Source organism: Rhopalosiphum padi, chromosome 3 (genome assembly GCF_020882245.1).
Source record: "Rhopalosiphum padi isolate XX-2018 chromosome 3, ASM2088224v1, whole genome shotgun sequence".
Lineage (NCBI taxonomy): Eukaryota > Metazoa > Arthropoda > Insecta > Hemiptera > Aphididae > Rhopalosiphum > Rhopalosiphum padi.
Genome location: NC_083599.1, coordinates 69,813,997 through 69,839,974, shown reverse-complemented (window position 1 = coordinate 69,839,974; position 25,978 = coordinate 69,813,997).

Genomic DNA, 25,978 nt, shown 5'->3' with positions numbered 1-25,978 from the left:
AATTTAAATCCATCAAATAAATTAAATTTAACATTTTTCCTTAACAAACCCCCATAATAAATTATTAAAAACCATAAATTTCCTTAAAATTTATTAAAAATACCATTAATTCATAAAAAAAACCCCATAATAACCGATTTAAATCCATCAAATAATTTAAATTTAACATTTTTCCATACTAACCCCCATTATAAATTATTAAAAACTAGAAGTTTCCTTAAAATTTAATAAAAATCCTTAAAAATAACAATAATTCCTTAACAATCCCCCATAATAACCGATTTAAATCCAACTAATAAATTAAATTTAACATTTTTCCATAGTAACCGCCATTATAAATTATTAAAAACTAGAAGTTTCCTTAAAATTTATAAAAAAAACCATTAATTCATCAAAAAACCCCATAAAAACCAATTTAAATCCATCAAATAAATTAAATTTAACATTTTTCCTTAACAAACCCCCATAATAAATTATTAAAAACCATAAATTTCCTTAAAAATTATTAAAAATACCATTAATTCATCAAAAAACCCTATAATAACCGATTTATATCCATCAAATAATTTAAATTTAACATTTTTCCATAGTAACCCCCATTATAAATTATTAAAAACTAGAAGTTTCCTTAAAATTTATAAAAAAAAACCATTAATTCATCAAAAAACCCCATAAAAACCAATTTAAATCCATCAAATAAATTAAATTTAACATTTTTCCTTAACAAAACCCCATAATAAATTATTAAAAACCAGAAATTTCCTTAAAATTTATAAAAAATACCATTAATTCATCAAAAAACCCCATAAAAACCAATTTAAATCCATCAAATAAATTAAATTTAACATTTTTCCTTAACAAACCCCCATAATAAATTATTAAAAACCATAAATTTCCTTAAAATTTATTAAAAATACCATTAATTCATAAAAAAACCCCATAATAACCGATTTAAATCCATCAAATAATTTAAATTTAACATTTTTCCATACTAACCCCCATTATAAATTATTAAAAACTAGAAGTTTCCTTAAAATTTAATAAAAATCCTTAAAAATAACAATAATTCCTTAACAATCCCCCATAATAACCGATTTAAATCCAACTAATAAATTAAATTTAACATTTTTCCATAGTAACCGCCATTATAAATTATTAAAAACTAGAAGTTTCCTTAAAATTTATAAAAAAAACCATTAATTCATCAAAAAACCCCAAAAAAACCAATTTAAAATCCATCAAATAAATTAAATTTAACATTTTTCCTTAACAAAACCCCATAATAAATTATTAAAAACCAGAAATTTCCTTAAAATTTATAAAAAATACCATTAATTCATCAAAAAACCCCATAAAAACCAATTTAAATCCATCAAATAAATTAAATTTAACATTTTTCCATAGTAACCCCCATTATAAATTATTAAAAACTAGAAGTTTCCTTAAAATTTATAAAAAAAACCATTAATTCATCAAAAAACCCCATAAAAACCAATTTAAATCCATCAAATAAATTAAATTTAACATTTTTCCTTAACAAAACCCAATACTAAATTATTAAAAACCAGAAATTTCCTTAAAATTTATAAAAAATACCATTAATTCATCAAAAAACCCCATAAAAACCAATTTAAATCCATCAAATAAATTAAATTTAACATTTTTCCTTAACAAACCCCCATAATAAATTATTAAAAACCATAAATTTCCTTAAAATTTATTAAAAATACCATTAATTCATAAAAAAAACCCCATAATAACCGATTTAAATCCATCAAATAATTTAAATTTAACATTTTTCCATACTAACCCCCATTATAAATTATTAAAAACTAGAAGTTTCCTTAAAATTTAATAAAAATCCTTAAAAATAACAATAATTCCTTAACAATCCCCCATAATAACCGATTTAAATCCAACTAATAAATTAAATTTAACATTTTTCCATAGTAACCGCCATTATAAATTATTAAAAACTAGAAGTTTCCTTAAAATTTATAAAAAAAAACCATTAATTCATCAAAAAACCCCATAAAAACCAATTTAAATCCATCAAATAAATTAAATTTAACATTTTTCCTTAACAAACCCCCATAATAAATTATTAAAAACCATAAATTTCCTTAAAATTTATTAAAAATACCATTAATTCATCAAAAAACCCTATAATAACCGATTTATATCCATCAAATAATTTAAATTTAACATTTTTCCATAGTAACCCCCATTATAAATTATTAAAAACTAGAAGTTTCCTTAAAATTTATAAAAAAAACCATTAATTCATCAAAAAACCCCATAAAAACCAATTTAAATCCATCAAATAAATTAAATTTAACATTTTTCCTTAACAAAACCCCATAATAAATTATTAAAAACCAGAAATTTCCTTAAAATTTATAAAAAATACCATTAATTCATCAAAAAACCCCATAAAAACCAATTTAAATCCATCAAATAAATTAAATTTAACATTTTTCCTTAACAAACCCCCATAATAAATTATTAAAAACCATAAATTTCCTTAAAATTTATTAAAAATACCATTAATTCATAAAAAAACCCTATAATAACCGATTTAAATCCATCAAATAATTTAAATTTAACATTTTTCCATACTAACCCCCATTATAAATTATTAAAAACTAGAAGTTTCCTTAAAATTTAATAAAAATCCTTAAAAATAACAATAATTCCTTAACAATCCCCCATAATAACCGATTTAAATCCAACTATTAAATTAAATTTAACATTTTTCCATAGTAACCCCCATTATAAATTATTAAAAACTAGAAGTTTCCTTAAAATTTATAAAAAAAACCATTAATTCATCAAAAAACCCCATAAAAACCAATTTAAATCCATCAAATAAATTAAATTTAACATTTTTCCTTAACAAAACCCAATACTAAATTATTAAAAACCAGAAATTTCCTTAAAATTTATAAAAAATACCATTAATTCATCAAAAAACCCCATAAAAACCAATTTAAATCCATCAAATAAATTAAATTTAACATTATTCCTTAACAAACCCCCATAATAAATTATTAAAAACCATAAATTTCCTTAAAATTTATTAAAAATACCATTAATTCATAAAAAAAACCCCATAATAACCGATTTAAATCCATCAAATAATTTAAATTTAACATTTTTCCATACTAACCCCCATTATAAATTATTAAAAACTAGAAGTTTCCTTAAAATTTATAAAAAAAACCATTAATTCATCAAAAAACCCCATAAAAACCAATTTAAATCCATCAAATAAATTAAATTTAACATTTTTCCTTAACAAAACCCCATAATAAATTATTAAAAACCAGAAATTTCCTTAAAATTTATAAAAAATACCATTAATTCATCAAAAAACCCCATAAAAACCAATTTAAATCCATCAAATAAATTAAATTTAACATTTTTCCTTAACAAACCCCCATAATAAATTATTAAAAACCATAAATTTCCTTAAAATTTATTAAAAATACCATTAATTCATCAAAAAACCCCATAAAAACCAATTTAAATCCATCAAATAAATTAAATTTAACATTTTTCCTTAACAAACCCCCATAATAAATTATTAAAAACCATAAATTTCCTTAAAATTTATTAAAAATACCATTAATTCATAAAAAAAACCCCATAATAACCGATTTAAATCCATCAAATAATTTAAATTTAACATTTTTCCATACTAACCCCCATTATAAATTATTAAAAACTAGAAGTTTCCTTAAAATTTAATAAAAATCCTTAAAAATAACAATAATTCCTTAACAATCCCCCATAATAACCGATTTAAATCCAACTAATAAATTAAATTTAACATTTTTCCATAGTAACCGCTATTATAAATTATTAAAAACTAGAAGTTTCCTTAAAATTTATAAAAAAAACCATTAATTCATCAAAAAACCCCATAAAAACCAATTTAAATCCATCAAATAAATTAAATTTAACATTTTTCCTTAACAAACCCCCATAATAAATTATTAAAAACCATAAATTTCCTTAAAATTTATTAAAAATACCATTAATTCATCAAAAAACCCTATAATAACCGATTTATATCCATCAAATAATTTAAATTTAACATTTTTCCATAGTAACCCCCATTATAAATTATTAAAAACTAGAAGTTTCCTTAAAATTTATAAAAAAAACCATTAATTCATCAAAAAACCCCATAAAAACCAATTTAAATCCATCAAATAAATTAAATTTAACATTTTTCCTTAACAAAACCCCATAATAAATTATTAAAAACCAGAAATTTCCTTAAAATTTATAAAAAATACCATTAATTCATCAAAAAACCCCAAAAAAACCAATTTAAATCCATCAAATAAATTAAATTTAACATTTTTCCTTAACAAAACCCCATAATAAATTATTAAAAACCAGAAATTTCCTTAAAATTTATAAAAAATACCATTAATTCATCAAAAAACCCCATAAAAACCAATTTAAATAAATCAAATAAATTAAATTTAACATTTTTCCATAGTAACCCCCATTATAAATTATTAAAAACTAGAAGTTTCCTTAAAATTTAATAAAAATCCTTAAAAATAACAATAATTCCTTAACAATCCCCCATAATAACCGATTTAAATCCAACTAATAAATTAAATTTAACATTTTTCCATAGTAACCGCCATTATAAATTATTAAAAACTAGAAGTTTCCTTAAAATTTATAAAAAAAACCATTAATTCATCAAAAAACCCCAAAAAAAACCAATTTAAATCCATCAAATAAATTAAATTTAACATTTTTCATACTAACCCCCATTATACATTATTAAAAACTAGACGTTTCCTTAAAATTTATTAAAAAAAACCATTAATTCATCAAAAAAACCTCATAAAAACCAATTTAAATCCATCAAATAAATTAAATTTATCATTTTTCCATACTAACCCCCATTATAAATTATTAAAAACTAGAAGTTTCCTTAAAATTTAATAAAAATCCTTAAAAATAACAATTATTCCTTAACAATCCCCCATAATAACCGATTTAAATCCAACTAATAAATTAAATTTAACATTTTTCCTTAACAAACCCCCATAATAAATTATTAAAAACCATAAATTTCCTTAAAATTTATTAAAAATACCATTACTTCATCAAAAAACCCCATAAAAACCAATTTAAATCCATCAAATAAATTAAATTTAACATTTTTCCTTAACAAAACCCCATAATAAATTATTAAAAACCAGAAATTTCCTTAAAATTTATTAAAAAAACCATTATTTCTTCAAAATACCCCATAAAAACCAATTTAAATCCATCAAATAAATTAAATTTAACATTTTTCCTTAACAAACCCCCATAATAAATTATTAAAAACCATAAATTTCCTTAAAATTTATTAAAAATACCATTAATTCATAAAAAAAACCCCATAATAACCGATTTAAATCCATCAAATAATTTAAATTTAACATTTTTCCATACTAACCCCCATTATAAATTATTAAAAACTAGAAGTTTCCTTAAAATTTAATAAAAATCCTTAAAAATAACAATAATTCCTTAACAATCCCCCATAATAACCGATTTAAATCCAACTAATAAATTAAATTTAACATTTTTCCATAGTAACCGCCATTATAAATTATTAAAAACTAGAAGTTTCCTTAAAATTTATAAAAAAAACCATTAATTCATCAAAAAACCCCAAAAAAAACCAATTTAAATCCATCAAATAAATTAAATTTAACATTTTTCCTTAACAAAACCCCATAATAAATTATTAAAAACCAGAAATTTCCTTAAAATTTATAAAAAATACCATTAATTCATCAAAAAACCCCATAAAAACCAATTTAAATCCATCAAATAAATTAAATTTAACATTTTTCATACTAACCCCCATTATAAATTATTAAAAACTAGACGTTTCCTTAAAATTTATTAAAAAAAACCATTAATTCATCAAAAAACCTCATAAAAACCAATTTAAATCCATCAAATAAATTAAATTTATCATTTTTCCATACTAACCCCTATTATAAATTATTAAAAACTAGAAGTTTCCTTAAAATTTAATAAAAATCCTTAAAAATAACAATTATTCCTTAACAATCCCCCATAATAACCGATTTAAATCCAACTAATAAATTAAATTTAACATTTTTCCTTAACAAACCCCCATAATAAATTATTAAAAACCATAAATTTCCTTAAAATTTATTAGAAAAACCATTACTTCATCAAAAAACCCCATAAAAACCAATTTAAATCCATCAAATAAATTAAATTTAACTTTTTTCCTTAACAAACCCCCATAATAAATTATTAAAAACCAGAAATATCCTTAAAATTTATTAAAATTACTATTACTTCATCAAAAAACCCCATAAAAACCAATTTAAATCCATCAAATAAATTAAATTTAACATTTTTCCATACTAACCCCCATTATAAATTATTAAAAACTAGAAGTTTCCTTAAAATTTAATAAAAATCCTTAAAAATAACAATAATTCCTTAACAATCCCCCATAATAACCGATTTAAATCCAACTAATAAATTAAATTTAACATTTTTCCATAGTAACCGCCATTATAAATTATTAAAAACTAGAAGTTTCCTTAAAATTTATAAAAAAAACCATTAATTCATCAAAAAACCCCAAAAAAACCAATTTAAATCCATCAAATAAATTAAATTTAACATTTTTCCTTAACAAAACCCCATAATAAATTATTAAAAACCAGAAATTTCCTTAAAATTTATAAAAAATACCATTAATTCATCAAAAAACCCCATAAAAACCAATTTAAATCCATCAAATAAATTAAATTTAACATTTTTCCATAGTAACCCCCATTATAAATTATTAAAAACTAGAAGTTTCCTTAAAATTTATAAAAAAAACCATTAATTCATCAAAAAACCCCATAAAAACCAATTTAAATCCATCAAATAAATTAAATTTAACATTTTTCCTTAACAAAACCCAATACTAAATTATTAAAAACCAGAAATTTCCTTAAAATTTATAAAAAATACCATTAATTCATCAAAAAACCCCATAAAAACCAATTTAAATCCATCAAATAAATTAAATTTAACATTTTTCCTTAACAAACCCCCATAATAAATTATTAAAAACCATAAATTTCCTTAAAATTTATTAAAAATACCATTAATTCATAAAAAAAACCCCATAATAACCGATTTAAATCCATCAAATAATTTAAATTTAACATTTTTCCATACTAACCCCCATTATAAATTATTAAAAACTAGAAGTTTCCTTAAAATTTAATAAAAATCCTTAAAAATAACAATAATTCCTTAACAATCCCCCATAATAACCGATTTAAATCCAACTAATAAATTAAATTTAACATTTTTCCATAGTAACCGCCATTATAAATTATTAAAAACTAGAAGTTTCCTTAAAATTTATAAAAAAAACCATTAATTCATCAAAAAACCCCATAAAAACCAATTTAAATCCATCAAATAAATTAAATTTAACATTTTTCCTTAACAAACCCCCATAATAAATTATTAAAAACCATAAATTTCCTTAAAATTTATTAAAAATACCATTAATTCATCAAAAAACCCTATAATAACCGATTTATATCCATCAAATAATTTAAATTTAACATTTTTCCATAGTAACCCCCATTATAAATTATTAAAAACTAGAAGTTTCCTTAAAATTTATAAAAAAAACCATTAATTCATCAAAAAACCCCATAAAAACCAATTTAAATCCATCAAATAAATTAAATTTAACATTTTTCCTTAACAAAACCCCATAATAAATTATTAAAAACCAGAAATTTCCTTAAAATTTATAAAAAATACCATTAATTCATCAAAAAACCCCATAAAAACCAATTTAAATCCATCAAATAAATTAAATTTAACATTTTTCCTTAACAAACCCCCATAATAAATTATTAAAAACCATAAATTTCCTTAAAATTTATTAAAAATACCATTAATTCATAAAAAAACCAAACCCTATAATAACCGATTTAAATCCATCAAATAATTTAAATTTAACATTTTTCCATACTAACCCCCATTATAAATTATTAAAAACTAGAAGTTTCCTTAAAATTTAATAAAAATCCTTAAAAATAACAATAATTCCTTAACAATCCCCCATAATAACCGATTTAAATCCAACTATTAAATTAAATTTAACATTTTTCCATAGTAACCCCCCATTATAAATTATTAAAAACTAGAAGTTTCCTTAAAATTTATAAAAAAAAACCATTAATTCATCAAAAAACCCCATAAAAACCAATTTAAATCCATCAAATAAATTAAATTTAACATTTTTCCTTAACAAAACCCAATACTAAATTATTAAAAACCAGAAATTTCCTTAAAATTTATAAAAAATACCATTAATTCATCAAAAAACCCCATAAAAACCAATTTAAATCCATCAAATAAATTAAATTTAACATTTTTCCTTAACAAACCCCCATAATAAATTATTAAAAACCATAAATTTCCTTAAAATTTATTAAAAATACCATTAATTCATAAAAAAAAACCCCATAATAACCGATTTAAATCCATCAAATAATTTAAATTTAACATTTTTCCATACTAACCCACATTATAAATTATTAAAAACTAGAAGTTTCCTTAAAATTTATAAAAAAAACCATTAATTCATCAAAAAACCCCATAAAAACCAATTTAAATCCATCAAATAAATTAAATTTAACATTTTTCCTTAACAAAACCCCATAATAAATTATTAAAAACCAGAAATTTCCTTAAAATTTATAAAAAATACCATTAATTCATCAAAAAACCCCATAAAAACCAATTTAAATCCATCAAATAAATTAAATTTAACATTTTTTCCTTAACAAACCCCCATAATAAATTATTAAAAACCATAAATTTCCTTAAAATTTATTAAAAATACCATTAATTCATCAAAAAACCCCATAAAAACCAATTTAAATCCATCAAATAAATTAAATTTAACATTTTTCCTTAACAAACCCCCATAATAAATTATTAAAAACCATAAATTTCCTTAAAATTTATTAAAAATACCATTAATTCATAAAAAAAAACCCCATAATAACCGATTTAAATCCATCAAATAATTTAAATTTAACATTTTTCCATACTAACCCCATTATAAATTATTAAAAACTAGAAGTTTCCTTAAAATTTAATAAAAATCCTTAAAAATAACAATAATTCCTTAACAATCCCCCATAATAACCGATTTAAATCCAACTAATAAATTAAATTTAACATTTTTCCATAGTAACCGCCATTATAAATTATTAAAAACTAGAAGTTTCCTTAAAATTTATAAAAAAAACCATTAATTCATCAAAAAACCCCATAAAAACCAATTTAAATCCATCAAATAAATTAAATTTAACATTTTTCCTTAACAAACCCCCATAATAAATTATTAAAAACCATAAATTTCCTTAAAATTTATTAAAAATACCATTAATTCATCAAAAAACCCTATAATAACCGATTTATATCCATCAAATAATTTAAATTTAACATTTTTCCATAGTAACCCCCATTATAAATTATTAAAAACTAGAAGTTTCCTTAAAATTTATAAAAAAAAACCATTAATTCATCAAAAAACCCCATAAAAACCAATTTAAATCCATCAAATAAATTAAATTTAACATTTTTCCTTAACAAAACCCCATAATAAATTATTAAAAACCAGAAATTTCCTTAAAATTTATAAAAAATACCATTAATTCATCAAAAAACCCCAAAAAAAACCAATTTAAATCCATCAAATAAATTAAATTTAACATTTTTCCTTAACAAAACCCCATAATAAATTATTAAAAACCAGAAATTTCCTTAAAATTTATAAAAAATACCATTAATTCATCAAAAAACCCCATAAAAACCAATTTAAATAAATCAAATAAATTAAATTTAACATTTTTCCATAGTAACCCCCATTATAAATTATTAAAAACTAGAAGTTTCCTTAAAATTTAATAAAAATCCTTAAAAATAACAATAATTCCTTAACAATCCCCCATAATAACCGATTTAAATCCAACTAATAAATTAAATTTAACATTTTTCCATAGTAACCGCCATTATAAATTATTAAAAACTAGAAGTTTCCTTAAAATTTATAAAAAAAAACCATTAATTCATCAAAAAACCCCAAAAAAACCAATTTAAATCCATCAAATAAATTAAATTTAACATTTTTCATACTAACCCCCATTATACATTATTAAAAACTAGACGTTTCCTTAAAATTTATTAAAAAAAAACCATTAATTCATCAAAAAACCTCATAAAAACCAATTTAAATCCATCAAATAAATTAAATTTATCATTTTTCCATACTAACCCCCATTATAAATTATTAAAAACTAGAAGTTTCCTTAAAATTTAATAAAAATCCTTAAAAATAACAATTATTCCTTAACAATCCCCCATAATAACCGATTTAAATCCAACTAATAAATTAAATTTAACATTTTTCCTTAACAAACCCCCATAATAAATTATTAAAAACCATAAATTTCCTTAAAATTTATTAAAAATACCATTACTTCATCAAAAAACCCCATAAAAACCAATTTAAATCCATCAAATAAATTAAATTTAACATTTTTCCTTAACAAAACCCCATAATAAATTATTAAAAACCAGAAATTTCCTTAAAATTTATTAAAAAAACCATTATTTCTTCAAAATACCCCATAAAAACCAATTTAAATCCATCAAATAAATTAAATTTAACATTTTTCCTTAACAAACCCCCATAATAAATTATTAAAAACCATAAATTTCCTTAAAATTTATAAAAAATACCATTAATTCATCAGAAAACCCCATAAAAACCAATTTAAATCCATCAAATAAATTAAATTTAACATTTTTCCTTAACAAACCCCCATAATAAATTATTAAAAACCATAAATTTCCTTAAAATTTATTAAAAATACCATTAATTCATAAAAAAACCCCATAATAACCGATTTAAATCCATCAAATAATTTAAATTTAACATTTTTCCATACTAACCCCCATTATAAATTATTAAAAACTAGAAGTTTCCTTAAAATTTAATAAAAATCCTTAAAAATAACAATAATTCCTTAACAATTCCCCATAATAACCGATTTAAATCCAACTAATAAATTAAATTTAACATTTTTCCATAGTAACCGCCATTTTAAATTATTAAAAACTAGAAGTTTCCTTAAAATTTATAAAAAAAAACCATTAATTCATCAAAAAACCCCAAAAAAACCAATTTAAATCCATCAAATAAATTAAATTTAACATTTTTCCTTAACAAAACCCCATAATAAATTATTAAAAACCAGAAATTTCCTTAAAATTTATTAAAAAAACCATTATTTCTTCAAAAAAACCCCATAAAAACCAATTTAAATCCATCAAATAAATTAAATTTAACATTTTTCCATAGTAACCCCCATTATAAATTATTAAAAACTAGAAGTTTCCTTAAAATTTATAAAAAAAACCATTAATTCATCAAAAAACCCCATAAAAACCAATTTAAATCCATCAAATAAATTAAATTTAACATTTTTCCTTAACAAAACCCCATAATAAATTATTAAAAACCAGAAATTTCCTTAAAATTTATAAAAAAAACCATTAATTCATCAAAAAACCCCATAAAAACCAATTTAAATCCATCAAATAAATTAAATTTAACATTTTTCCTTAACAAACCCCCATAATAAATTATTAAAAACCATAAATTTCCTTAAAATTTATTAAAAATACCATTAATTCATCAAAAATCCCTATAATAACCGATTTAAATCCATCAAATAATTTAAATTTAACATTTTTCCATAGTAACCCCCATTATAAATTATTAAAAACTAGAAGTTTCCTTAAAATTTATAAAAAAAACCATTAATTCATCAAAAAACCCCATAAAAACCAATTTAAATCCATCAAATAAATTAAATTTAATATTTTTCCTTAACAAAACCCCATAATAAATTATTAAAAACCAGAAATTTCCTTAAAATTTATTAAAATTACCATTAATTCATCAAAAAACCCCATAATAACCGATTTAAATCATCAAATAATTTAAATTTAACATTTTTCATACTAACCCCCATTATAAATTATTAAAAACTAGACGTTTCCTTAAAATTTATTAAAAAAAACCATTAATTCATCAAAAAACCCCATAATAACCGATTTAAATCATCAAATAATTTAAATTTATCATTTTTCCATACTAACCCCCATTATAAATTATTAAAATCTAGAAGTTTCCTTAAAATTTAATAAAAATCCTTAAAAATAACAATTATTCCTTAACAATCCCCCATAATAACCGATTTAAATCCAATTAATAAATTAAATTTAACATTTTTCCTTAACAAATTCCTATAATAAATTATTAAAAACCATAAATTTCCTTAAAATTTATTAGAAAAACCATTACTTCATCAAAAAAACCCCATAAAAACCAATTTAAATCCATCATATAAATTTACTTTAACATTTTTCCTTAACAAACCACTATAAAAAATTATTAAAAACCATAAATTTCCTTAATATTTATTAAAAAAACCATAAATTCATCAAAAAACCCCATAAAAACCAATTTAAATCCATCAAATAAATTAAATTAAACATTTTTCCTTAACAAACCCCCATAATAAATTATTAAAAACCAGAAATATCCTTAAAATTTATTAAAATTACCATTACTTCATCAAAAAACCCCATAATAACCGATTTAAATCATCAAATAATTTAAATTTAACATTTTTCATACTAACCCCCATTATAAATTATTAAAAACTAGAAGTTTCCTTAAAATTTAATAAAAATCCTTAAAAATAACAATAATTCCTTAACAATCCCCCATAATAACCGATTTAAATCCAACTAATAAATTAAATTTAACATTTTTCCATAGTAACCGCCATTATAAATTATTAAAAACTAGAAGTTTCCTTAAAATTTATAAAAAAAACCATTAATTCATCAAAAAACCCCATAAAAACCAATTTAAATCCATCAAATAAATTAAATTTAACATTTTTCCTTAACAAAACCCCATAATAAATTATTAAAAACCAGAAATTTCCTTAAAATTTATTAAAAAAACCATTATTTCTTCAAAAAACCCCATAAAAACCAATTTAAATCCATCAAATAAATTAAATTTAACATTTTTCCATAGTAACCCTCATTATAAATTATTAAAAACTAGAAGTTTCCTTAAAATTTATAAAAAAAAACCATTAATTCATCAAAAAACCCCATAAAAACCAATTTAAATCCATCAAATAAATTAAATTTAACATTTTTCCTTAACAAAACCCAATAATAAATTATTAAAAACCAGAAATTTCCTTAAAATTTATAAAAAATACCATTAATTCATCAGAAAACCCCATAAAAACCAATTTAAATCCATCAAATAAATTAAATTTAACATTTTTCCTTAACAAACCCCCATAATAAATTATTAAAAACCATAAATTTCCTTAAAATTTATTAAAAATACCATTAATTCATAAAAAAACCCCATAATAACCGATTTAAATCCATCAAATAATTTAAATTTAACATTTTTCCATACTAACCCCCATTATAAATTATTAAAAACTAGAAGTTTCCTTAAAATTTAATAAAAATCCTTAAAAATAACAATAATTCCTTAACAATCCCCCATAATAACCGATTTAAATCCAACTAATAAATTAAATTTAACATTTTTCCATAGTAACCGCCATTTTAAATTATTAAAAACTAGAAGTTTCCTTAAAATTTATAAAAAAAACCATTAATTCATCAAAAAAACCCCAAAAAAAACCAATTTAAATCCATCAAATAAATTAAATTTAACATTTTTCCTTAACAAAACCCCATAATAAATTATTAAAAACCAGAAATTTCCTTAAAATTTATTAAAAAAACCATTATTTCTTCAAAAAACCCCATAAAAACCAATTTAAATCCATCAAATAAATTAAATTTAACATTTTTCCATAGTAACCCCCATTATAAATTATTAAAAACTAGAAGTTTCCTTAAAATTTATAAAAAAAACCATTAATTCATCAAAAAACCCCATAAAAACCAATTTAAAATCCATCAAATAAATTAAATTTAACATTTTTCCTTAACAAAACCCCATAATAAATTATTAAAAACCAGAAATTTCCTTAAAATTTATAAAAAAAAACCATTAATTCATCAAAAAACCCCATAAAAACCAATTTAAATCCATCAAATAAATTAAATTTAACATTTTTCCTTAACAAACCCCCATAATAAATTATTAAAAACCATAAATTTCCTTAAAATTTATTAAAAATACCATTAATTCATCAAAAAACCCTATAATAACCGATTTAAATCCATCAAATAATTTAAATTTAACATTTTTCCATAGTAACCCCCATTATAAATTATTAAAAACTAGAAGTTTCCTTAAAATTTATAAAAAAAAACCATTAATTCATCAAAAAACCCCATAAAAACCAATTTAAATCCATCAAATAAATTAAATTTAATATTTTTCCTTAACAAAACCCCATAATAAATTATTAAAAACCAGAAATTTCCTTAAAATTTATTAAAATTACCATTAATTCATCAAAAAAACCCCATAATAACCGATTTAAATCATCAAATAATTTAAATTTAACATTTTTCATACTAACCCCCATTATAAATTATTAAAAACTAGACGTTTCCTTAAAATTTATTAAAAAAAACCATTAATTCATCAAAAAACCCCATAATAACCGATTTAAATCATCAAATAATTTAAATTTATCATTTTTCCATACTAACCCCCATTATAAATTATTAAAATCTAGAAGTTTCCTTAAAATTTAATAAAAATCCTTAAAAATAACAATTATTCCTTAACAATCCCCCATAATAACCGATTTAAATCCAACTAATAAATTAAATTTAACATTTTTCCTTAACAAATTCCTATAATAAATTATTAAAAACCATAAATTTCCTTAAAATTTATTAGAAAAACCATTACTTCATCAAAAAAAACCCCATAAAAACCAATTTAAATCCATCATATAAATTTACTTTAACATTTTTCCTTAACAAACCACTATAAAAAATTATTAAAAACCATAAATTTCCTTAATATTTATTAAAAAAACCATAAATTCATCAAAAAAACCCCATAAAAACCAATTTAAATCCATCAAATAAATTAAATTAAACATTTTTCCTTAACAAACCCCCATAATAAATTATTAAAAACCAGAAATATCCTTAAAATTTATTAAAATTACCATTACTTCATCAAAAAACCCCATAATAACCGATTTAAATCATCAAATAATTTAAATTTAACATTTTTCATACTAACCCCCCATTATAAATTATTAAAAACTAGAAGTTTCCTTAAAATTTAATAAAAATCCTTAAAAATAACAATAATTCCTTAACAATCCCCCATAATAACCGATTTAAATCCAACTAATAAATTAAATTTAACATTTTTCCATAGTAACCGCCATTATAAATTATTAAAAACTAGAAGTTTCCTTAAAATTTATAAAAAAAAACCATTAATTCATCAAAAAACCCCATAAAAATCAATTTAAATCCATCAAATAAATTAAATTTAACATTTTTCCATAGTAACCCCCATTATAAATTATTAAAAACTAGAAGTTTCCTTAAAATTTATAAAAAAAAACCATTAATTCATCAAAAAACCCCATAAAAACCAATTTAAATCCATCAAATAAATTAAATTTAACATTTTTCCTTAACAAACCCCCATAATAAATTATTAAAAATCATAAATTTCCTTAAAATTTATTAAAAATACCATTAATTCATCAAAAAACCCTATAATAACCGATTTAAATCCATCAAATAATTTAAATTTAACATTTTTCCATAGTAACCCCCATTATAAATTATTAAAAACTAGAAGTTTCCTTAAAATTTATAAAAAAAACCATTAATTCATCAAAAAACCCCATAAAAACCAATTTAAATCCATCAAATAAATTAAATTTAATATTTTTCCTTAACAAAACCCCATAATAAATTATTAAAAACCAGAAATTTCCTTAAAATTTATTAAAATTACCATTAATTCATCAAAAAAACCCCATAATAACCGATTTAAAATCATCAAATAATTTAAATTTAACATTTTTCATACTAACCCCCATTATAAATTATTAAAAACTAGACATTTCCTTAAAATTTATTAAAAAAAACCATTAATTCATCAAAAAACCTCATAAAAACCAATTTAAATCCATCAAATAAATTAAATTTATCATTTTTCCATACTAACCCCCATTATAAATTATTAAAAACTAGAAGTTTCCTTAAAATTTAATAAAAATCCTTAAAAATAACAATTATTCCTTAACAATCCCCCATAATAACCGATTTAAATCGAACTAATAAATTAAATTTAACATTTTTCCTTAACAAACCCCCATAATAAATTATTAAAAACCATAAATTTCCTTAAAATTTATTAGAAAAACCATTACTTCATCAAAAAAACCCCATAAAAACCAATTTAAATCCATCAAATAAATTTAATTTAACATTTTTCCTTAACAAACCACTATAATAAATTATTAAAAACCATAAATTTCCTTAAAATTTATTAAAAAAACCATAAATTCATCAAAAAACCCCATAAAAACCAATTTAAATCCATCAAATAAATTAAATTAAACATTTTTCCTTAACAAACCCCCATAATAAATTATTAAAAACCAGAAATATCCTTAAAATTTATTAAAATTACCATTACTTCATCAAAAAACCCCATAATAACCGATTTAAATCATCAAATAATTTAAATTTAACATTTTTCATACTAACCCCCATTATAAATTATTAAAAACTAGACGTTTCCTTAAAATTTATTAAAAAAAAACCATTAATTCATCAAAAAACCTCATAAAAACCGATTTAAATCATCAAATAATTTAAATTTAACATTTTTCATACTAACCCCCATTATAAATTATTAAAAACTAGACGTTTCCTTAAAATTTATTAAAAAAAACCATTAATTCATCAAAAAACCTCATAAAAACCAATTTAAATCCATCAAATAAATTAAATTTATCATTTTTCCATACTAACCTCCATTATAAATTATTAAAAACTAGAAGTTTCCTTAAAATTTAATAAAAATCCTTAAAAATAACAATTATTCCTTAACAATCCCCCATAATAACCGATTTAAATCCATCAAATAATTTAAATTTAACATTTTTCCATACTAACCCCCATTATAAATTATTAAAAACTAGAAGTTTCCTTAAAATTTAATAAAAATCCTTAAAAATAACAATAATTCCTTAACAATCCCCCATAATAACCGATTTAAATCCATCAAATAATTTAAATTTAACATTTTTCCATACTAACCCCCATTATAAATTATTAAAAACTAGAAGTTTCCTTAAAATTTAATAAAAATCCTTAAAAATAACAATTATTCCTTAACAATCCCCCATAATAACCGATTTAAATCCAACTAATAAATTAAATTTAACATTTTTCCTTAACAAATTCCCATAATAAATTATTAAAAACCATAAATTTCCTTAAAATTTATTAGAAAAACCATTACTTCATCAAAAAAACCCCATAAAAACCAATTTAAATCCATCATATAAATTTAATTTAACATTTTTCCTTAACAAACCACTATAAAAAATTATTAAAAACCATAAATTTCCTTAAAATTTATTAAAAAAACCATAAATTCATCAAAAAAACCCCATAAAAACCAATTTAAATCCATCAAATAAATTAAATTAAACATTTTTCCTTAACAAACCCCCATAATAAATTATTAAAAACCAGAAATTTCCTTAAAATTTATTAAAATTACCATTAATTCATCAAAAAACCCCATAATAACCGATTTAAATCATCAAATAATTTAAATTTAACATTTTTCATACTAACCCCCATTATAAATTATTAAAAACTAGACGTTTCCTTAAAATTTATTAAAAAAAAACCATTAATTCATCAAAAAACCTCATAAAAAACCAATTTAAATCCATCAAATAAATTAAATTTATCATTTTTCCATACTAACCCCCATTATAAATTATTAAAAACTAGAAGTTTCCTTAAAATTTAATAAAAATCCTTAAAAATAACAATTATTCCTTAACAATCCCCCATAATAACCGATTTAAATCGAACTAATAAATTAAATTTAACATTTTTCCTTAACAAACCCCCATAATAAATTATTAAAAACCATAAATTTCCTTAAAATTTATTAGAAAAACCATTACTTCATCAAAAAAACCCCATAAAAACCAATTTAAATCCATCAAATAAATTTAATTTAACATTTTTCCTTAACAAACCACTATAATAAATTATTAAAAACCATAAATTTCCTTAAAATTTATTAAAAAAACCATAAATTCATCAAAAAACCCCATAAAAACCAATTTAAATCCATCAAATAAATTAAATTAAACATTTTTCCTTAACAAACCCCCATAATAAATTATTAAAAACCAGAAATATCCTTAAAATTTATTAAAATTACCATTACTTCATCAAAAAACCCCATAATAACCAATTTAAATCCATCAAATAAATTAAATTTAACATTTTTCCTTAACAAACCCCCATAATAAATTATTAAAAATCATAAATTTCCTTAAAATTTATTAAAAATACCATTAATTCATCAAAAAACCCTATAATAACCGATTTAAATCCATCAAATAATTTAAATTTAACATTTTTCCATAGTAACCCCCATTATAAATTATTAAAAACTAGAAGTTTCCTTAAAATTTATAAAAAAAACCATTAATTCATCAAAAAACCCCATAAAAACCAATTTAAATCCATCAAATAAATTAAATTTAATATTTTTCCTTAACAAAACCCCATAATAAATTATTAAAAACCAGAAATTTCCTTAAAATTTATTAAAATTACCATTAATTCATCAAAAAACCCCATAATAACCGATTTAAATCATCAAATAATTTAAATTTAACATTTTTCATACTAACCCCCATTATAAATTATTAAAAACTAGACGTTTCCTTAAAATTTATTAAAAAAAACCATTAATTCATCAAAAAACCTCATAAAAACCAATTTAAATCCATCAAATAAATTAAATTTATCATTTTTCCATACTAACCCCCATTATAAATTATTAAAAACTAGAAGTTTCCTTAAAATTTAATAAAAATCCTTAAAAATAACAATTATTCCTTAACAATCCCCCATAATAACCGATTTAAATCGAACTAATAAATTAAATTTAACATTTTTCCTTAACAAACCCCCATAATAAATTATTAAAAACCATAAATTTCCTTAAAATTTATTAGAAAAAACCATTACTTCATCAAAAAAACCCCATAAAAACCAATTTAAATCCATCAAATAAATTTAATTTAACATTTTTCCTTAACAAACCACTATAATAAATTATTAAAAACCATAAATTTCCTTAAAATTTATTAAAAAAACCATAAATTCATCAAAAAACCCCATAAAAACCAATTTAAATCCATCAAATAAATTAAATTAAACATTTTTCCTTAACAAACCCCCATAATAAATTATTAAAAACCAGAAATATCCTTAAAATTTATTAAAATTACCATTACTTCATCAAAAAACCCCATAATAACCGATTTAAATCATCAAATAATTTAAATTTAACATTTTTCATACTAACCCCCATTATAAATTATTAAAAACTAGACGTTTCCTTAAAATTTATTAAAAAAAACCATTAATTCATCAAAAAACCTCATAAAAACCGATTTAAATCATCAAATAATTTAAATTTAACATTTTTCATACTAACCCCCATTATAAATTATTAAAAACTAGACGTTTCCTTAAAATTTATTAAAAAAAACCATTAATTCATCAAAAAACCTCATAAAAACCAATTTAAATCCATCAAATAAATTAAATTTATCATTTTTCCATACTAACCTCCATTATAAATTATTAAAAACTAGAAGTTTCCTTAAAATTTAATAAAAATCCTTAAAAATAACAATTATTCCTTAACAATCCCCCATAATAACCGATTTAAATCCATCAAATACATTAAATTTAACATTTTTCCATACTAACCCCCATTATAAATTATTAAAAACTAGAAGTTTCCTTAAAATTTAATAAAAATCCTTAAAAATAACAATAATTCCTTAACAATCCCCCATAATAACCGATTTAAATCCATCAAATAATTTAAATTTAACATTTTTCCATACTAACCCCCATTATAAATTATTAAAAACTAGAAGTTTCCTTAAAATTTAATAAAAATCCTTAAAAATAACAATTATTCCTTAACAATCCCCCATAATAACCGATTTAAATCCAACTAATAAATTAAATTTAACATTTTTCCTTAACAAATTCCCATAATAAATTATTAAAAACCATAAATTTCCTTAAAATTTATTAGAAAAACCATTACTTCATCAAAAAAACCCCATAAAAACCAATTTAAATCCATCATATAAATTTAATTTAACATTTTTCCTTAACAAACCACTATAAAAAATTATTAAAAACCATAAATTTCCTTAAAATTTATTAAAAAAACCATAAATTCATCAAAAAACCCCATAAAAACCAATTTAAATCCATCAAATAAATTAAATTAAACATTTTTCCTTAACAAACCCCCATAATAAATTATTAAAAACCAGAAATTTCCTTAAAATTTATTAAAATTACCATTAATTCATCAAAAAACCCCATAATAACCGATTTAAATCATCAAATAATTTAAATTTAACATTTTTCATACTAACCCCCATTATAAATTATTAAAAACTAGACGTTTCCTTAAAATTTATTAAAAAAAACCATTAATTCATCAAAAAACCTCATAAAAACCAATTTAAATCCATCAAATAAATTAAATTTATCATTTTTCCATACTAACCCCCATTATAAATTATTAAAAACTAGAAGTTTCCTTAAAATTTAATAAAAATCCTTAAAAATAACAATTATTCCTTAACAATCCCCCATAATAACCGATTTAAATCGAACTAATAAATTAAATTTAACATTTTTCCTTAACAAACCCCCATAATAAATTATTAAAAACCATAAATTTCCTTAAAATTTATTAGAAAAACCATTACTTCATCAAAAAAACCCCATAAAAACCAATTTAAATCCATCAAATAAATTTAATTTAACATTTTTCCTTAACAAACCACTATAATAAATTATTAAAAACCATAAATTTCCTTAAAATTTATTAAAAAAAACCATAAATTCATCAAAAAACCCCATAAAAACCAATTTAAATCCATCAAATAAATTAAATTAAACATTTTTCCTTAACAAACCCCCATAATAAATTATTAAAAACCAGAAATTTCCTTAAAATTTATTAAAATTACCATTAATTCATCAAAAAACCCCATAATAACCGATTTAAATCATCAAATAATTTAAATTTAACATTTTTCATACTAACCCCCATTATAAATTATTAAAAACTAGACGTTTCCTTAAAATTTATTAAAAAAAACCATTAATTCATCAAAAAACCTCATAAAAACCAATTTAAATCCATCAAATAAATTAAATTTATCATTTTTCCATACTAACCCCCATTATAAATTATTAAAAACTAGAAGTTTCCTTAAAATTTAATAAAAATCCTTAAAAATAACAATTATTCCTTAACAATCCCCCATAATAACCGATTTAAATCGAACTAATAAATTAAATTTAACATTTTTCCTTAACAAACCCCCATAATAAATTATTAAAAACCATAAATTTCCTTAAAATTTATTAGAAAAACCATTACTTCATCAAAAAAACCCCATAAAAACCAATTTAAATCCATCAAATAAATTTAATTTAACATTTTTCCTTAACAAACCACTATAATAAATTATTAAAAACCATAAATTTCCTTAAAATTTATTAAAAAAAACCATTAATTCATCAAAAAACCTCATAAAAACCAATTTAAATCCATCAAATAAATTAAATTTATCATTTTTCCATACTAACCTCCATTATAAATTATTAAAAACTAGAAGTTTCCTTAAAATTTAATAAAAATCCTTAAAAATAACAATTATTCCTTAACAATCCCCCATAATAACCGATTTAAATCCATCAAATAATTTAAATTTAACATTTTTCCATACTAACCCCCATTATAAATTATTAAAAACTAGAAGTTTCCTTAAAATTTAATAAAAATCCTTAAAAATAACAATAATTCCTTAACAATCCCCCATAATAACCGATTTAAATCCATCAAATAATTTAAATTTAACATTTTTCCATACTAACCCCCATTATAAATTATTAAAAACTAGAAGTTTCCTTAAAATTTAATAAAAATCCTTAAAAATAACAATTATTCCTTAACAATCCCCCATAATAACCGATTTAAATCCAACTAATAAATTAAATTTAACATTTTTCCTTAACAAATTCCCATAATAAATTATTAAAAACCATAAATTTCCTTAAAATTTATTAGAAAAACCATTACTTCATCAAAAAAACCCCATAAAAACCAATTTAAATCCATCATATAAATTTAATTTAACATTTTTCCTTAACAAACCACTATAAAAAATTATTAAAAACCATAAATTTCCTTAAAATTTATTAAAAAAACCATAAATTCATCAAAAAACCCCATAAAAACCAATTTAAATCCATCAAATAAATTAAATTAAACATTTTTCCTTAACAAACCCCCATAATAAATTATTAAAAACCAGAAATTTCCTTAAAATTTATTAAAATTACCATTAATTCATCAAAAAACCCCATAATAACCGATTTAAATCATCAAATAATTTAAATTTAACATTTTTCATACTAACCCCCATTATAAATTATTAAAAACTAGACGTTTCCTTAAAATTTATTAAAAAAAACCCATTAATTCATCAAAAAACCTCATAAAAACCAATTTAAATCCATCAAATAAATTAAATTTATCATTTTTCCATACTAACCCCCATTATAAATTATTAAAAACTAGAAGTTTCCTTAAAATTTAATAAAAATCCTTAAAAATAACAATTATTCCTTAACAATCCCCCATAATAACCGATTTAAATCGAACTAATAAATTAAATTTAACATTTTTCCTTAACAAACCCCCATAATAAATTATTAAAAACCATAAATTTCCTTAAAATTTATTAGAAAAACCATTACTTCATCAAAAAAACCCCATAAAAACCAATTTAAATCCATCAAATAAATTTAATTTAACATTTTTCCTTAACAAACCACTATAATAAATTATTAAAAACCATAAATTTCCTTAAAATTTATTAAAAAAACCATAAATTCATCAAAAAACCCCATAAAAACCAATTTAAATCCATCAAATAAATTAAATTAAACATTTTTCCTTAACAAACCCCCATAATAAATTATTAAAAACCAGAAATATCCTTAAAATTTATTAAAATTACCATTACTTCATCAAAAAACCCCATAATAACCAATTTAAATCCATCAAATAAATTAAATTTAACATTTTTCCTTAACAAACCCCCATAATAAATTATTAAAAATCATAAATTTCCTTAAAATTTATTAAAAATACCATTAATTCATCAAAAAACCCTATAATAACCGATTTAAATCCATCAAATAATTTAAATTTAACATTTTTCCATAGTAACCCCCATTATAAATTATTAAAAACTAGAAGTTTCCTTAAAATTTATAAAAAAAACCATTAATTCATCAAAAAACCCCATAAAAACCAATTTAAATCCATCAAATAAATTAAATTTAATATTTTTCCTTAACAAAACCCCATAATAAATTATTAAAAACCAGAAATTTCCTTAAAATTTATTAAAATTACCATTAATTCATCAAAAAAACCCCATAATAACCGATTTAAATCATCAAATAATTTAAATTTAACATTTTTCATACTAACCCCCATTATAAATTATTAAAAACTAGACGTTTCCTTAAAATTTATTAAAAAAAAACCATTAATTCATCAAAAAACCTCATAAAAACCAATTTAAATCCATCAAATAAATTAAATTTATCATTTTTCCATACTAACCCCCATTATAAATTATTAAAAACTAGAAGTTTCCTTAAAATTTAATAAAAATCCTTAAAAATAACAATTATTCCTTAACAATCCCCCATAATAACCGATTTAAATCGAACTAATAAATTAAATTTAACATTTTTCCTTAACAAACCCCCATAATAAATTATTAAAAACCATAAATTTCCTTAAAATTTATTAGAAAAACCATTACTTCATCAAAAAAACCCCATAAAAACCAATTTAAATCCATCAAATAAATTTAATTTAACATTTTTCCTTAACAAACCACTATAATAAATTATTAAAAACCATAAATTTCCTTAAAATTTATTAAAAAAACCATAAATTCATCAAAAAACCCCATAAAAACCAATTTAAATCCATCAAATAAATTAAATTAAACATTTTTCCTTAACAAACCCCCATAATAAATTATTAAAAACCAGAAATATCCTTAAAATTTATTAAAATTACCATTACTTCATCAAAAAACCCCATAATAACCGATTTAAATCATCAAATAATTTAAATTTAACATTTTTCATACTAACCCCCATTATAAATTATTAAAAACTAGACGTTTCCTTAAAATTTATTAAAAAAAACCATTAATTCATCAAAAAACCTCATAAAAACCGATTTAAATCATCAAATAATTTAAATTTAACATTTTTCATACTAACCCCCATTATAAATTATTAAAAACTAGACGTTTCCTTAAAATTTATTAAAAAAAACCATTAATTCATCAAAAAACCTCATAAAAACCAATTTAAATCCATCAAATAAATTAAATTTATCATTTTTCCATACTAACCTCCATTATAAATTATTAAAAACTAGAAGTTTCCTTAAAATTTAATAAAAATCCTTAAAAATAACAATTATTCCTTAACAATCCCCCATAATAACCGATTTAAATCCATCAAATACATTAAATTTAACATTTTTCCATACTAACCCCCATTATAAATTATTAAAAACTAGAAGTTTCCTTAAAATTTAATAAAAATCCTTAAAAATAACAATAATTCCTTAACAATCCCCCATAATAACCGATTTAAATCCATCAAATAATTTAAATTTAACATTTTTCCATACTAACCCCCATTATAAATTATTAAAAACTAGAAGTTTCCTTAAAATTTAATAAAAATCCTTAAAAATAACAATTATTCCTTAACAATCCCCCATAATAACCGATTTAAATCCAACTAATAAATTAAATTTAACATTTTTCCTTAACAAATTCCCATAATAAATTATTAAAAACCATAAATTTCCTTAAAATTTATTAGAAAAACCATTACTTCATCAAAAAAACCCCATAAAAACCAATTTAAATCCATCATATAAATTTAATTTAACATTTTTCCTTAACAAACCACTATAAAAAATTATTAAAAACCATAAATTTCCTTAAAATTTATTAAAAAAACCATAAATTCATCAAAAAACCCCATAAAAACCAATTTAAATCCATCAAATAAATTAAATTAAACATTTTTCCTTAACAAACCCCCATAATAAATTATTAAAAACCAGAAATTTCCTTAAAATTTATTAAAATTACCATTAATTCATCAAAAAACCCCATAATAACCGATTTAAATCATCAAATAATTTAAATTTAACATTTTTCATACTAACCCCCATTATAAATTATTAAAAACTAGACGTTTCCTTAAAATTTATTAAAAAAAAACCATTAATTCATCAAAAAACCTCATAAAAACCAATTTAAATCCATCAAATAAATTAAATTTATCATTTTTCCATACTAACCCCCATTATAAATTATTAAAAACTAGAAGTTTCCTTAAAATTTAATAAAAATCCTTAAAAATAACAATTATTCCTTAA